Source organism: Pongo abelii, chromosome 17 (assembly GCF_028885655.2).
Source record: "Pongo abelii isolate AG06213 chromosome 17, NHGRI_mPonAbe1-v2.0_pri, whole genome shotgun sequence".
Taxonomy (NCBI): domain Eukaryota; kingdom Metazoa; phylum Chordata; class Mammalia; order Primates; family Hominidae; genus Pongo; species Pongo abelii.
Window position 1 is genome coordinate 72,676,610 of NC_072002.2, and position 15,152 is coordinate 72,691,761.

Sequence of the window (15,152 nt, forward strand, 5' to 3'; positions counted from 1 at the left end):
ACATGGAAGGTAATGTAGACACCAAGAAAATGACTGAAAACAATTTATGCCTAAATACATTTGTATTCTTCTTTAGAGAAACCTAGTAGACAAACTAAAAGCTACTAAGCAAATAAATCAAGGGACTGTATTTTACAAAATGACTCAATTTGTGCATCATTTAAAGAGTGTGGATCCCTTGGGCACTTCGAACATGGTTACATTAGTTAAACAGTTGCTTCATTCAGATCCCTCTAGGAACTTGGGCAGCACAGGGGAAGGGGGGCCTCTGTTCCTACTGTGTGGTCCTGGTGATCTGTGTAGGTATCTTCTTTTACCGGGTTAAGTGATAAAAATGATGTCTTGTGCTCTTTTATCCAAGTCCAAGGAGCATCTTTGTGGGTGTGGAGTTGCAATTATACCTTTCCTCCCTGGGCTGAATCCATAAAGAAGAAGAGAAAAATAACATTTCTGGAGGCCTGGCCAAGCCCTGGAATAAAATGGTTGCCTGAGAGAAACTGCAAGTTTGGGAGGTGGAGACTCTTTTCATTGTAACCAAGAGTGTAGTCCTCCGTTTCTTTTTCTTTTTTTTTTTTTTGAGACAGAGTCTCACTCTGTCACCTAGGCTGGAGTGCAATGACGCAATCTTGGCTCTCTGCAACGTCTGCCTCCTGGGTTCAAGCTATTCTCCTGCCTCAGCCTCTCAAGTAGCTGGGATTACAGGCACTCGCCACCAGGCCCAGCTAATTTTTTGTATTTTTAGTAGAGATAGGGTTTCACCATGTTGGCCAGGCTGGTCTGGAACTCTTGACATCAGGTGACCCACCCACCTCGGCCTCCCAAAGTTCTGGGATTACAGATGTGAGCCACCATGCCCGGCCTCCTCCATTTCTTTTACTTTCCTTTAGTCAATCATGGAGAGAGTGAAGGCATATAAAAGTGTTCATGTTAAAGACCATTTTGAAAATCCAGCCACTTCCTGTCTGTTACACAACAGCTGCCTATGTCCTCATCATGTAATGGGAGGGTCACACTAGAAGAGGAATGGGCCACCGACTGTCTAATGTCACCATCCTCCTGCTGAACTTGGGGAAAACATCACTTTTTGCTCTGAACCCAGACCTAACCTCTGGATCTTGCTCTATGCCATGCTCCAGAAAGCCACCACTGTCAATCTGAGTTGCCACAAAAATTCAATTTTTTGTTTAATAGACTTAGGATCTTCAGTGAAATTTATGGCCATCCCCAATGGTCACTTCCATCTCTAACATCTCACGAGTTTATGAAAATAAAACAACCAGCTATCATCAGGGAGAGAACACAGAGTTAGGAGTTAGTGGACAAGGGTGAGGGTCAATGGTGAGTTACTACCCTTCTCAAGCCCCCTACTCTCTCCTTCAGATCTACATGTTACTGTCTCAGGGCAGGTTCCCTGACCATCCTGTTTGCAGTGACAACTGTTGCCCCCCACCTCTAAGTACTCCCTACCCCACTTCCCATTTTATATCTGATCATTAGCATTTGTGATGGTTAATTTTATGTTTCATCTTGATTGGGTCATGGGGTTCCCAGATACTTGGCGAAACGTCATTTCCGATTCTGTCTATGAGTGGATCACCCTCCTCAATGGGCTGTTAAGGGCTTTAAAGCAGAGGAAGGGAGAATTTGGCCCTTCTTTTTTTTTTTTTTTTTGGAGACAGAGTCTCACTCTGTCACCCAGGCTGGAGTGCAGTGGTGCGATCTTGACTCACTGCAACCTATTCCTCTCAGGTTCAAGCGATTCTCCCACCTCAGCCTCCCAGATAGCTGGGATTACAGGCACATGCCACCATGCCCAGCTAATTTTTGTATTTTTAGTAGAGACGGGGTTTCACCATATTGGCCAGGCTGGTCTCAAACTCCTGAGATCAAGTGATCCACCCGCCTCGGCCCCCTAAAGTGCTAGGATTACAGGCGTGAGCCACCTCGCCCCGCCCTGAATTTGGCCCTTCTTTTCTGCCAGATGACTTGAGCTGGAATATCAGTCTCTCCTTCCCTCAGACTGCAGTTTACATCATCAGCTCCCCTGGTTCTCAGGCCTTTGGACTCAGATCGAATGATGCCCCTGGCTTTCTCCAGCTGCCAGCTTGCAGATGGCAGATGGTGGGACTTCTCGGCCTCCATAATCACATAAGCCAATTCCTTATAATAACTCTCTTTCTCTCCTCTCCCCTCTCTTATTTTGAGCTGATTATTTTGGGAAACTGCAACCACAGGAGAAGCTCTGAAAACAGAGTGGAAGTTACCCTATCATCCACGTTATCCCAGGAGGACAGGATGACTCTAAGTCACTGGAGACGGTTATCCTTTATTGATGGAGAAGGCACTGACTTAAATCTCCATAACAAATCTTACTCTTATTTGCCAGTTTTTCCTGAGCATAATCAACTTTCCCTACACCCTTCTTTTTGTTTCAGCAGACATAGTATTTAAGTCTGAGTTCAAAGCCACCTCTTTGAAATTTACCAATTTCTCTGGGTATCTTCCTGTATACTACATGAGGTATACATGTTAATAACCTTCTGTTTGTCTCTTTTTAATCTGTTTTTTGTTACAGTGGCCCATCCCAACTAAGAACTATGAAACAGAGAGAGAAAATTATCTATTTCCCTACACTTATAGTAATGTAAATAGCATAGCCACTCTGGAAAATATCAGTTTCTTAAAAAGCTAAACACTTGGCCAGGCACAGTGGCTCACACCTGTTATCCTAACACCTTGGGAGGCCAAGGCAGGCAGGTCACCTGAGGTCAGGGGTTCGAGACCAGGCTGGCCAACATGTCAAAACCCCATCACTACTAAAAAATACAAAAATTAGCTGGGAGTGATGGCAGGCTCCAATAATCCCAGTCATTCAGGAGGCTGAGGCAGGAGAATGGCTTGAACCTCGGAGGCAGAGGTTGCAGTGAGCAAAGATCACGTCACTGCACTTCAGCCTGGGCGGCAGAGCGAGACTCTGTCTCAAAAAAAAAAAAAAAAAAAAAGAGGCCGGGCGCAGTGGCTCAAGCCTGTAATCCCAGCACTTTGGGAGGCTGAGGCAGGCAGATCACGAGATCAGGAGATCGAGACCATCCTGGCTAACACGGTGAAACCCCCTCTCTACTAAAAATACAAAAAATTAGCCAGGCGCGGTGGCAGGCGCCTGTAGTCCCAGCTACTTGGGAGGCTGAGGCAGGAGAATGGCATGAACCCGGGAGGCGGAGCTTGCAGTGAGCCGAGATTGCGCCACTGCACTCCAGCGTGGGCGACAGAGCGAGACTCCGTCTCAAAAGAAAAAAAAATTCTGATCCCCGAATGCTCAGGGAGACTGATTTGAGTAATAATGAAACTCTGGTCTCCCACACAGACAGCTCTGCATGAATGACTCTTTCTCTATAGAAATTCCCCTGTCTTGATAAAACAGCTCTGTCTAGGCAGTGAGCAGGGTGAACCCGCTGGGCAGTTACAGCATGAGGCAGCCTTGTAGTGATGGCACAGTTGTGTATCTCAATTGTGTTGGTGGTTACAGGAAGCTACACTCGTAATAAGATTGTATAGAAGTACACACGTGTGTGCTTATAAAACCAATGAAATCTGAATCAGCTCAGTGGAGCATTTCAATGTCAGTTTCCTGATTTTGATTTTGTACTGTAATTATTCAAGATGTTACCACCACTGAAGGAGGCTAGGTATAGTGTACACTGGGCCACCCTGTACACTTTCTTTGAACCTTCTGGTGACTCTATCATTATTTCAAAATGAAAAGTAAAAAAAAAAATTGTAGTTGGGCTCTCAAGCTTGGCGTGTGGTCAGTAGGGAACCACACGGGTTCAACATGCATATCAAGAAGTGTTATTTCTGTTCGGGGCCCATCTACCCTGGCTATGGCATGATGTTCATCCACAACGATTGCAAAGTGTTCGGATTTTGTAAATCTAAATGTCATAAAAACTTTAAAAAGAAGCGCAATCCTCTAAAAGTTAGGCGGACCAAACCATTCCAGAAAGCAGCTGGTAAAGAGCTTACAGTAGATAATTCATTTGAATTTGACAAACATAGAAATGAACCTATCAAATACCAATGAGAGCTGTGGAATAAAACTATTGATGCAATGAAGAGAGTTGAAGAGATCAAACAGAAATGCCAAGCTAAATTTATAATGAACAAATTGAAGAAAAATAAAGAGCTACAGAAAGTTCAGGATATCAAAGAAGTCAAGCAAAGCATCCATCTTATCCAAGCTCATCTTGCAGGCAAAGGGAAGGAGTCGGAAGAGAAAATGGAAGGCAAAAGGGAAGGAGTTACAACAGGATGTGGACAAGAAGATGCTTCTTAAACATCTCTGTAACCGTTTCTTTTATGGACATTTGAAAATGCCCTTTGGAGACTTGGAACTGGTAAATTATTAGTTTATTTTTTACATAAGTTCATTTAAATGAAAAGTGATTAAAATATATCTCTCCTACATTGCCATCTACAAAACACCAGATATTACGGATGTTAGATTGCATGTCAGTATTAAATCTTCACTGATAAATGTACTTATGTAAATCATGACAATTCTACTTATAACTATAGAAGTGAATTGTGGACGTAAAATGGTTATGTCATTTGGATAATGGCACTAGGCAGCATTTGTATAATAACTAATGGCAAAAAATCATGGCTAGTGATGTATAAAATAAAATATTCTTTGCAGTAAAATATTCACTTTATTAATGTTATAGAAGGGGGGATACAACGAGAAACTAACAATTTGTATGACAGTGTCAAATATTTTGATTTTAGTATTTCCTGTTTTGGTTTATTTGCATCTTAGAAGAGCATAGTGACATCGTTTGATGAAGTCTAATTATGCTGGACTGTTTCAACTTGGTTTAACCTTTCTGATAGGTAGTTGTGGATGTTTGGGATGAGAACTGAGTAATCTTTGCCTGGAGTGACACTACACTCTAGAATTTCCACTTTGGAGAATACTCAGTTCTAACTTGTGATTCCTGGTAGAAAAAACTTTATTTTTCTAGCCTAGCAATGATCTAGAAGCAGAGGAATCCTAGTGCCTTTTAAAAGTTATTATGTGGTTTTCTTTTAAAAGCTCCTGTTTTTGGAAAGTAAAATTTATGGGTACAACATCTGCTCATTATTTGCACATAAAATAAAACCATTTAAAAAGAAAAAAATTATAGTTGGACATAAAATAATTTTTAAATTTAAAATTACTTCAGGATATACACATGCATGGAACTAATATTTTATACATAATCTTAACTTGCTTTGGTCAGTGTATCTACTTGTAAATGTGTCTCACCATTCGGTTCCTTGTGTTCTGTTGCTGAATATGGTGTTATAGCACTTCTGGTATGATAGCCATGGACTGTTCTCTGATTTTCTCCATTTCTTGCTAATGATGTGTAACTATGACATGTGGACAGTACCCGGATTGCCTGGTTTGATCACTGTGGCTACTTTTGTAAGCATCTCATGGCAAATCTTGTCGGAGCACATATAGATTCTGGGAATCTGCATGGTCAGAGTAAGCTTGCTCTCCTTGGGTGGCTGGAGGGTTATGAGTATTTTTCACAACTGTCACTTCCTGAACTTGACCTTTGGTGTACTTTCCGGATTTGCTAATGCATCTGCTATGCTTGAGGCATGGCTTTAAAATAATATAACTTTTTCGGCCAGGTGCGGTGGCTCATGCCTCTAATCCCAGCACTTTGGAAGGCTGAGGCAGGTGGATCACTTGAGGTCAGGACTTCAACAGCAGCCTGGCCAACATGGCAAAACCCTGTCTCTACAAAAAATACAAAAATTAGCCTGGCATGGTGGTGCATGCCTGTAATCCCAGCTACTCGGGAGGCTGAGGCACGAGAATTACTTGAACCCGGGAGATCATGCCATTTCACTCCAGCCTGGGCAACAGAGCAAGACTCTGTCTCAAAAAAAAAAAAAAAAATTAGGCCAGGTGCAGTGGCTCACGCCTATAATCTCTACATTTTGGGGGACTCAGGCAGGTGGTTCATTGAGCTCAGGAGTTGGAGACCAGCCTGGCCAACATGGGTGAAACCCTGTCTCTACTAAAAATACAAAAATTAGCTGGATGTGGTGGTGCATGCCTATAATCCCAGCTACTTGGGAGGCTGAGGCACGAGAATCTCTTGAACCCAGGAGGCGAAGGTTGCAGTGAGCTGAGATCACACCACTAAACTTCAGCCTGGGTGACAGAGTGAGACTCCATCTCAAAAAAAAATTTTATATATATATATAAAAAATATTATATATATAACTTTCTCAAAGCAAATGATACCATTTTGATCTCCTATTATGTACTAGCTGTTACATGTATTATCTTATTTAGAACTTATACTAATCTAGTGAAATATTTGTTTCTTTCCTTGTAGAACATGAACAAGAGAAATTATTTATCTGAATAAATGTTGTTCCTGAGCACCGTTATTCCAGCAACGCTGTTGTGGTTCACAGCCCTGTTAAATGTGTCTTTTGGGTTTGTTTTCTGACTCTGTAGCACATTCTTTTGACTGCACTCAGTTGTGGAAAATTTTGATCTTTTAAAGTTTAGGCATCTGTAGTCCCAGCTATTTGGGAGGCTCTGCTGGGAGAATCCCTTGAGCCCAGGAGGTAGAGGCTACAGTGAGCTATGATCGTGCCATTGCACTCCAGCCTGGGTGACAGAGCATGACCCTGTCTCAACAGGGTCTCAACAAAACAACAACAACAACAAAACCAAACCAGCCAACCAAACAAAAATAATAAAGCTTAGAATTTGTCTGCCTACTTACCTACCTACCTGTATCCATCATCAAAAGTAATTCAGCACAAATTAAAATAAGGAAGCATTTTTCACTTACAGGTTATAGAATGTATTTCCAATGCCACCAAAGATGCAGAGAACCCTCTGTATTGCTGGGGAAAGTGTGAATTGCTACTACTTTTTGGAAAGCATGTTGACAATATATTATGTCCACAGCCTTTAAAAATGTTCACACCTTTTAATGAGTCATTCTACTTTTGGGCATGTATGATTTATTCTGAAAACTTTGTAACAATTGACATCCACTGCAGCCACAGTCTAATGGAGAGAAACGGAAACCCAGTCCACCACCTACACAATCTATTCCAACCCCAATTTACCATAAGGTTTTACTTCCGTTATGATTTTTTGCATACATTTTTTTTTTAACACATTGGCTTTCTTGGGAGGGTAAAGTTTTTTCAAGAACTTTTCAAGCGTATTTTCAAGAACTCAGCAGCACATAATAGATGCTCTGAATAAATTTTATTCACAAATTTTATTCATTGGCTTACCACGAGCCAGTCCTATACAGACATTAATTTATTTCAAGACAACCCCATAACGTAGGCTTTTCTTTCATATTTTACAGGTGAGGAAACTTGAGGCACAGAGAGGATAAGTAATTAGCCCAAGGTCATACAGCTAGTAAGAACTAGGGTAAGGTGGGAAGCTAGGCAACCTCTCTTGAGCTCTAGGCTCTTAACTGCCTCTCCAGTGTGAGCAGACAGTCACAAAATGTGCCAGGACTGCACCAGTTGATATACATGTTAATTAAATAAATATGAACCCAGGACAACACTGATAAATAATCATGAGAAAATTAGGGCATTCTCTTAGTGAAACATTATATAATCATTGACATCATGCTTTCAAAACTTACACGTTAGTCTGGATAAATGCTTTTAACACTAAGCAAAAATCAGGAGACAGAAGTGTATGTGCAGCATGGTTATACCTAACACAAAATGACTGGAAAGAAACACATCAAAAGTGTCAAGAAGCTGCAAATCAGATGGGCATTCATTCATTTCTCCTTTTCACTGTTAATTTCCACTTTCCTTTAATCAGCCTATTAGTTTGCTACTGCTGCTGTAACAAAGTTCCACAAACTGGGTGACTTGAAACAACAGAAATTTATTCTCTCACAGGAGCCCAGAAATCTGAAATTAAAGTTTGGATAGGGTTGGTTCCTTCTGGAGGCTGTTGGGGAGAATCTGTTCTTGCATCTCTTAGCTTCCGGTGGTGGCTGTCATCCTTGGGGTTTCCTGGCTTGTAGCTGTGTTCCTGCAATCTCTGCTGCTGTCTTCACATACCCTTCTTCACTGAGCGTCTTCATATGGCCTTCTTGTAAGGAGTCAGTCATTGGATTTGGGTCCAAATCTAACCCAGTATAACCTCATCTTAACTCATTATATCTGCAAAGATCCTTTCACCAAATAAGGTCACATTCTGAGGTTCTGGGTAGACATAAATTTTGAGGGGATACTACTTACCCCAGTATAATGAGCAATTTTTTTCTATTATTTTATATTGGAAAAATGCAAACATTAAGAAAATAGAAGCTTGAGCCAGGTCTATGAAGTTAGGTGGATGATTAAACAGAATCAGAATAGTTGTAACTAAGTGATGGTACAGCTAAAACACTTTTTCCAACATGGTCGCAGACATAAAGCAGCATGGCAGCTTAGTACAAGTACTAGATCTAGAAACTTCAGCCTGGGTTAGAATCCTGCCTCCCCACCTGCCTTGTGTGCCTTTGGGTGAAGGGCTCAAACATTCTGAACCTTGTCTTCCACTCCTGTACAGAAATAAAGCTATGGGGTATTTTAGACTTCAACTGTTTCTAGCCAGACAACTAGACCTTCCAAAAGGTCCAGCATAAATAATTTCAGTTGGGAAGTAAACTTTCCTGGCTTTCTCCTCTCACTGGGGCTGGAGAGAGGGGAGAAAGGAGTAAAAGAGATTTTAAAGCCTTGCATGTTCCCCTGGGAGGCCAGGGTGCAAGAACAGCTCATGAATGGATATTTGGCTGAGGTGTGACCTGGAGTGTTTTGCACAATGAAGCAAGGCTGGTTGAGCTGGCAGAGATCCAAGGAAGGGGGCTGGAGGGATGAGGGAGTCTGTGATGGGGGTGAGGAGCAGGAGGTCACAGCCACGTGGCAGAAGCCTTGCAGCCTGTGGAGGAAAAGCCCACCTAGGGGTGAAGGTTTGCCAAGAAATTCTCAGGACTGAAGGAGAAGGTGCGCACTGTTCAGCGTTAGGCTGATTGCCCAGGAGTGCCATCGCATTCCCCAATGTGACAACGGCCACCTCTTGGTCGATTCCTCAACCTTTGATGAACACTTATGACACCGTGGGGAGAGACAGAGAAAAGGACGTTGTGTTCTCATCTGGGGCGTCATGCTGGGGCACCCAAACACAGAACCCATGAGTGAGCCTTGAAGGGGCCAACTGAGCCAGAGGTGGTTGGAAGAGCTGCGCCACTCCTATCCCACTGCAGGTGGGATAGAGTTCCCGCTAATTTCATTTACATTTGTACCTCAAAGCACGAAGTGGTTTAGCTGACTTCTGCTCTTCATGAAGGGCCCAGCTCACATCCTTTAGTAATAATTCAAACATTCTGACTTGCACTGGGCAGCATGTTTATCATAAATGCAAGGGCTGCTACTTTGGTGTAGGAAATTATTTAAAAGTGTAAACTCTCATATACTAATCTGCAAATCAAACTCTTTTGAAGGCTTTATTTCAATGTCGTTAGCTTTTTTGCCTTTTCTCATTTTCCCACTAGTTTGCTTGATTGCACATTATAGAAAATTCACCATTTTCATTCATTCTGATCCCACATTTAGACTTCTGTTTCAAGGACTTGAAAGAATTTATAAATATTTGCAATACAGGATGCAAATTAATCCTTATACACACGTGGAAAGTACCCTGCAATATGTTTCCCCATCTATCACTCACCCACTGTTTATTGCCCTCTGAACAATGTCCAGCCTAGTTCCTTTCTTATTTCGTTACATACATAAAATCATTGCTTCCCATCCACAATCTCTCCTTAGAAATGTTGCTCTTCGGCCGGGCACGGTGGTTCATGCCTGTAATCCCAGGGCTTTGGGAGGACGAGTAGGGCCGATCACCTGAGGTCAGGAGTTTGAGACCAGCCTGACCAACATGGAGAAACTCCATCTCTACGAAAAATACAAAATTACCTGGGCATGGTGGCGCATGCCTGTAATCCCAGCTACTCGGGAGGCTGAGGCAGGAGAATCATTTGAAACCAGGGGGCAGAGGTTGTGGTGAGCCGAGATCGTGCCGTTGTACTCTAGCCTGGGCAACAAGAGTGAAACTGTCTCAAAAAAAAAGAAAAAGAAAAAAAAAAAAAGAAATGCCGCCCTTCCCACAGCTACCCTAACTCCCACGTTACTACAGACTGCACCACCAGTGAATGTGTAACCCAAGTTGCAGTAAATGAAATATCTCCCAGAAATTTGGAGTTGGGACTAGGGACTGAGCAACTTATCTTCTGTGAAGGACCAGACTGGAGAGAAAGGAGAGAGAGAGAGAGAGAAAGAGAAACTGCCTGGAGTTGCTACTCCCAGTTCTCAAATTCAGTTGGATTTCTTAAGATTTATCTCTTTATAATAAATCTCCCTTTAAATGAATTAGCATGAGTGAGTTTTAGTTAATTAATTATATCAAATTTGTTTTTTTGAGATGGAGTTTCACTCTTGTTGCCCAGACTGAAGTGCAATGGCACGATCTTGCCTCACTGCAACCTCCGCCTCCCAGGTTCAAGCAAATTCTCCTACCTCAGCCTTCCAAGTAGCTGGGATTACAGGCATGTGCCACCATGCCCAGCTAATTTTTGTATTTTTAGTAGAGACGGGGTTTCACCATGTTGGCCAGACGGGTCTCAAACTCCTGACATCATGTGATCCGCCCGCTTTGGCCTCCCAAAGTGCTGGGATTATAGGCGTGGGCCACCGCGTCCGGCCAACCAAATAATTCTTGAGTCAGATTTTCAGAGTGAGTCTTCAAAACAAAGTTTATAAAATCAGTGAGTACATATTAACCATATTAGGAGATAATCTCATTCATTTTTCTTTCCTTTTCTATTTCCTCTTTTAAAAATGTGAAATGTATCATCCATACAGAAGAGTGAGCAAAATTTACATATATGGTTTAAAGCAGCCCCTGGTTGAAACCATACGTACATGTTTTATGCACTCTTCTAGGCCTGATAGTAAATATTTTTAGCTTTGCAGGATATATAGTCTCTGCCAAAACTGCTCTAGACTGCTATTATAGTATGGAAGCAGCTATACGAAATACGTAATGGATGAACATGGCTGTGTTCCAACAGAACTTTATTTATAAAAACAGATACTGGGCTGATTTGGCCCACAGGTCATAATTTGCTGATCCCTGGCTTGAGGAAAAAATTTAAAGCAAAGGTCTGTATAACCACCACTCAATTTAAGACATAGACACAGACACATCCCTGCGTGTCCCTCCTAGATGAGAACACTTCAGTCCTCTCTAGACTGGGCCCCTATCCTGACACTTGGGATGAACATTTTCTTGAGTCCCTTTATAACTTTGCCATATATGTATGCATTTCTAAACAGTACAGCTTATTTCACCTTATTTTTTGAAAAGAGAACCGTATTTAATGCATGCATCCTTTTTTCTCCTGCTCTTCCTTCTTGGCTTGCTTTTTCATGTTTGTGAAATTCATACACAAGTAGCTATAATTTGCCTTATTACTGCACAGTTTTTCATTGTATAAGACACCACAATGTTTGTTTCTTAAATATATTCTACTGCTGACTAAAATTTGGGCTGTTTTCAGTTGGGGAGCAATAATGAACAATGTAGGCATGAATGTTTCACATGTCCTCTGAAACCTAAAACCTATTTATTAATCACCACCTTGTTATTTGGCAGAATATAGAAGCTAGCAGATAAGGGAGCCTTGGTGACACAGTGAATAAAGATTAGCCCCCAGCCATTCAGAGCAGAGAGGAGAGGGTGGAGAGTAACTCTCAAGGGCAATCCAAGAATATGCAGCACTCATGTCTCAACAACTTTCAAAGGATTGAAATAAGTCATAGCATCTTCTCTCACCAAATGCAATTTAATAGAAATCAACAACAAATTTACATAGAAAATTCTCAGGCTGGGCTTGATGGCTCATGCCTGTAATCCCAGCACTTTGGGAGGCCAAGGCAGGCAGATTACTTGAGGTCAGGAGTTTGAGACCAGCCTGGCCAACATGGTGAAACCCCATCTCTACTAAAAATACAAAATTAGCTGGGTGTGGTGGTGCTCATCTGTAGTCCCAGCTACTCAGGAGACTGAGGCAGGAGAATTGCTTGAACCTGGGAGGCAGAGGTTGCAGTTAGCCAAAATTGTGCCATTTTACTCCAGCCTGGGCAACAGAGTGAGACTACATCTCAAAAAAGAAAAAAAAGAGAGAGAAAATTCTCATGGCTGGGCATGGTGGCTCACATCTGTAATCCCAGCACTTTGGGAGGCTGAGGCAGGTGGATCACTTGAGCCCAGGAGTTCAAGACCAGCCTAGGCAACATGGCGAAAACCCATCTCTATTTAAAATTTTTAAAAAAGAAGGAGAAAATTCTCATATGTTCAAAAATCAAGAAATTGTTTTAAGAACCCCACAGATTAAAGAATAAGTCCTACTGAAAATTTAAAAAAATATTTGAATGATAATGAAATACCACATATTTAAATTTGGGGGTACAACTGAAGTAGAAAATAGATGAAAATTTGTAACCTCATATTTGCGTGTAATACACAGTTTAAAATAGACTAAGATGGTGTATTAGTTCGTTTTCATGCTGCTGATAAAGACATACCTGAGACTGGGCAATTTACAAAAGAAAGATGTTGATTGGACTTACAGTTCCACATGGCTGGGGAGGCCTCACGATCATGGCAGAAGGCAAGGAGGAGCAAGTCACATCTTATGTGGATGGCAGCAGGCAAAGAGAGAGCTTGTGCAGGGAAACTCTTATTTTTAAAACAATTAGATCTCGTGAGACCCATTCACTATCATGAGACTAGCACGAGAAAGTCCCGCCCTCATAATTCAATCATCTCTTACTGGGTCCCTCCCACAACAAGTGGGAATTATGGGAGCTACAAGATGAGATTTGGATGGGGACACAGAGCCAAACCATATCAGATAGAAATGATGAAAGGCTGAAAATTAATGAGCTGAGTATCTATCTAAAGAACTTAAAAAGCCACAAAATAAGCCCAAAGAATATAAAATAAGTAAATATATAGTAGTAATAAGAAAGTAAATAGACAGTAAGTAGTAGAAAGATAAGAATAGAAAACAATGAAATAGAAAACAAATATACTGCTGGGTGCGGTGGCTCACGCCTGTAATCCCAACACTTTGGGAGGCTGAAGACCAGGAGTTCAAGACCAGCCTGGACAACATAGCGAGACCTCACCTCTATTAAAAAAAAAAAAAAAATTAGCCTGGTGTGGTGGCATGTGCCTGTAGTCCCAGCTATTTGGGAGGCTGAGGTGAGAGGACTGCTTGAGCCCAGGTGGTTGAGGCTGCAGTGAGCCATGATTGTGCCATTGCACTCCAGCCTAAGTGACAGAGGGAGATCCTCTCTCAAAAGGAAAAGAAAAGAAAAGAAAACAAGCATGCAATAGAGAGGAATGACACAATCATAAGGTGATTCCTTCATGAGAATAATAAGATGGCAAAACTCTGGAAAGAGAGTGAGAACACATATAATGTTATGAACGAAGAAGGAACATTACAAGCCAGGCACAGTGGCTCACGCCTGCAATCCCAGTACGTTGGGAAGCCAAAATGGGCAGATTGCTTGAGGCCAGGAGTTTGAGACAAGCCTGAGCAACGTAGCAAGACTCCATCTCTAGAAAAAATTTACAAAAATTAGGTGGGTATTGTGGCATGCACCTGTGGTCCCAGCTACTTTGGAGGCTGAGGTGGGAGGATTGCTTAAGCCCAGGAGGTTGAGGCTGCAGTGAGCCATGAGCACACCACTGCATTCCAGCCTGGGTGACTGAGCAAGATCCTATCTCAAAAAAAAAAAAAAAAAAGAAAAGAAAAAGGAACATTACTTAAGTGCCACAGACGTTAAAAATATATAAGTTGTGAACAACTTTTTGCCAGTTCATTTGAAAAATTAAGTTAAATGGACAAATTCATATAGACATATCTTATATAGGAACCTCTATCATAATAAGTGAGTACTAAGTGAGTAATTGCAATGCTTGGATCTGGGGAGGATGGAATCTCAGGGAGGGGAGCTGCATTTCCACTGATATTTGATGATCTAGGAGGGGGTGCCTGAGAGGCTGAGCAATGCTTTTGGACAACCTTGCAGGGATTGCAGGGAGAGGTGCACTGGCATCCTGGAGTCCAGGGCTGCCAAGAAGGTGAGGCCCCGATGAGCAACTTTTGCTTTGCGTTAGAACCCTGAAGCGCTACACGCTATGAATGGGGTGAACTAGAATTTAACACACTATTGTTGGGACTGCAGCTCAACCTCAAATCCTCTCAGTCTCTCAAATTGGATTGCTAGTGTTCCAGGCTCCTGGCAGGGGCAAATTTCTCTAGAGAAAGATGGCATCAACCTAGGCATCAGATTATTTCTAGGAATAATTTTGCAAATATAAAGTCCAGCACAGAATAAAAAACAACCAGGCAGCCAGGCACAGTGGCTCACACCTGTAATCCCAGCGCTTTGGGGGGCCGAGGCAGGTGATCACTTGATGTCAGGAGTTCGAGACCAGCCTGGCCAACATGGTGAAACCCTGCCTCTATTAAAAATACAAAAAATAGTCAGGCTTGCTGGTGCAGGTTTATAATCCCAGTTACTCGGGAGGCTGAGGCAGACGAATTGCTTAAACCTGGGAGGTGGAGGTTGCAGTAAGCCAAGATCGTACCACTGCACTCCAGCCTGGGCTACAGAGTGAGACTCCATCTAAAAAAAGAAAAGAAAAGAGAAGGAAAAAAACAGCGAGGCCACATGTGGAGACAAAACACTACATAAGCAAAAAAGAGCAGAACTAGCAAAAATTGAAACAGACCTAAAGGAACTCCAGATATTGGAGTTAGCAGACTAGACTTGCTTATGATATTCAAGAAGATTAAAAACAAGACATAAGTTCAGCAGAGATCTGAAAACTACAAAAAAGAACCATTACAAGAAAGGATTATTCCAGGCTAATCTCGCTCATGAATATAGTTGTAAAAATCCTATGCAAAATATTTACAAACAGAATCCAACAATATGCAAATAGGCAATAAGTAATGATCAAGCTG

The 15,152-nt window shown here is 42.0% G+C and overlaps 1 pseudogene; it reads left to right on the plus strand.

Annotated features, from left to right (window-relative positions):
* The first annotated feature begins 3,832 nt into the window (after window positions 1–3,832).
* LOC100450925 (probable ribosome biogenesis protein RLP24) lies at window positions 3,833–4,333 on the plus strand (annotated as a pseudogene).
* Window positions 4,334–15,152: the final 10,819 nt, after the last annotated feature.